The following is a 2,869-nucleotide window of genomic DNA, read 5'->3' on the forward strand; positions in this document are numbered from 1 at the left end:
TAGGGAAAACACCTAATAAACACCAAAAAACATTAGTATATCAACACATTTAACAGTATTCAACAACTAATGTTCCACTATAAAACTTACCAATTCAACATCAGCCAAGTTTTTAAATTTGAAAAAAGAAAGTTCATACTGAAGCCTTTCCGTAAAATTATATTCTCTTGATCTACTAGCTCCAGAAAACAGAAGAGTCTACAAAATAATCAAAACAACATTTAGCACAACAATTATTAACAGAATGAAAACAAAAAACAAACTTACAAAGTTAGGAAACATACAAAAGGATATGTACTGAAAAAAATCTTTTCGGTTTTCCATTATATTTCTTCAATTCTTCAGTGTTCAAAATTGAACTCCAAGCATCCGCAATATTATTGACAATATGATCATGACCAGACATTGATAAAATCTCCCGTTTATTAATAAAGGTTTGTCCATCACTGAAAAATACATCACTTCAGAACAAGAAAAAAAACTATCAGTATATGCCAAAATAACATATAAATTCATATAACAAACATAACTTGAACCTCTTACCTGCTTAAAAAAGGACTCAGTGCAAATTCAACAATCCTTCTTTTACGACTATCCATGTTATCCAGCAACTTTGGATGCCGAGAAATAAAAGGAGAACGGAGGTACTTTGATTCCTTAACAATCCTCCTTACACGACCTCCTCCACCATTTTCATTATCAAGACCATATCTCAAAATAATATCTCCCAAATCTCGTCTTAATTCATTCATCACATCTACACCATAAGATGACCTCCTAGCATACTTATCCCACTAAAAAACATATCACAATTAAAATCATGAATCAAAACTATAACTTCAAAATGTCATATATTAAAACTAATTGTTCCAAGAAAAACACAAATTTTTTAAGAAGAAAAAACAATTGTTCAAAGAATAAACACTTACTATATTGTCAATATTCAAAACTTTCTCAGACACAATGTCATGAATGTACTTCATGACATAATAACCACATCTTTTAGTACCTGTTTGAGAAGAAATATTCTGCAAAATAAAATACAAACAACTTAAAAAACAATACAACAAAAAATACACAAATATATATACAAATTAAACACGTACCACAGGGCGAATCCATTGTACCGTAAACTTCTCATGATAAAAAGAAAAAATAGATCTGCAAAACAAAATCATATATATATCAAACTATTACATTCAAAAAATAAAATAAATTATAAAAAACCATTTGATTATTAAACATACTGATCAACAACAAATCTCCATTCATCATTTTCCAAGGGCAAACGAGATTTCAGTGGATCCAAAAGAAAAACACGTTTACCCTGAAGATCAACCACAGTCAAAGTCCAATGAAACCTAAAGAAAAGAAACACATTAGTAAAATTATAATACATTATTAATCAAATAAAAAAAATCATCAGTATAGACAAATAATGCATACTGTTTGTTTCTAGGTATCAAATACAAGCATTTGTTGCCAGACTCTTCATATCTATCAGTCAAAAACTTGATCTTCTCCCCAATCGTATCAAGTCTTTCAAAATGATTAGTTATGCTTGGATCAACAAGGGAGAAGCTGGTATCAACTCTAACATTCTTCACAATCAAATCATAAAGGTGCATGTACAAAACACACACGAAACATATACAGTAAATATGCCATTTAAAAAAAAAATAAAACAATATAATCACTAATACAAACATGGAATTATGGATAAAAAAAATACCTCATGTAATACAAAATTGGGCCACACCCTATTGGATCTAAATCAGCCAATAGACGGATATCCTTCCTCAATATAACTGCTCTGACAAAAAATGTAATCTTCAAATGTAGTAAAAACTGTCCTCCCATTACATAAATAATTGTTAGCCCATCTACACATATCGGCATATTCATCTGGAACATCTCCAGGCAAAGACTCCAAGTCCATATCATCATCAGAATCAGAATCATCATCAGAATTAGACATGTCTGTCTTAATTTCATCATCAATATCACTGGTGAAAATATAAAACAATTCAAATATATAAGAAAAAATAGTTCCACACATATACAAGAAAGGTTCCAAACAACTGAACCATTTGTTCAACAAATAATAACTTACACAATCTCATCAGTACAATCAACCTCATCCACTTGATCTTGATTTAAACAAACCAAAGCACCAGCACCAGAAATAATATCACCAGCCCTACAAAAAAAAAACATCAATTAATCCACAAATATTAATTGAGATGTTCCAACACAAAAAACAGGAATTATTCAAAAATAATAAATTACATTTCAGATGAAATAGGCTCATCAGCTAAAGACTGGGTTAACAACTCAAATTGAGGAGCAGAACTCATCTTTATTTTCAACCTCACTCCTTCAGATGACCCTACTTTCCCTGTAAATTTCTTCGCTACTCCTCTCTTCTTCTTCTTATTCTTTTTCTTCTCTTCTCCTCCTCTCTCTTTTTCTGAACCTTCAGCTACCTTTTTCTGAACCTGCTTGTTATATTCTTCATTAACAGCATTGTATTCTTCCCAAAAGCCAGGCAGATTAAAAAATCATTATCATCATCACATTCTTTAAATAAACTTCCCGAATGCTCACTTGCTGGCATTCGGTCAGAACGCTGGCTCATCCTCTCTTCCTTACTGACCCTGTACTTCGTAAAAACATTTTCAACAAATTTATCCATCCGTACTGGAAAGTCACTATCCTCAAAGATATTTTCAGCTTCATCCACCAACTTAAACATCTGAGTTACAGCATTAGCTAATATCTCAGCCACTGATTTAAACCTTCCTGTGAATTCCTGCATTTATAAAAACAGTATTTAATAACTTATCAAAACAAAACAGAATCTTCTATG

The sequence above is a fragment of the Euphorbia lathyris genome, chromosome 10 (genome assembly GCF_963576675.1).
Source record: "Euphorbia lathyris chromosome 10, ddEupLath1.1, whole genome shotgun sequence".
Classification (NCBI taxonomy): domain Eukaryota; kingdom Viridiplantae; phylum Streptophyta; class Magnoliopsida; order Malpighiales; family Euphorbiaceae; genus Euphorbia; species Euphorbia lathyris.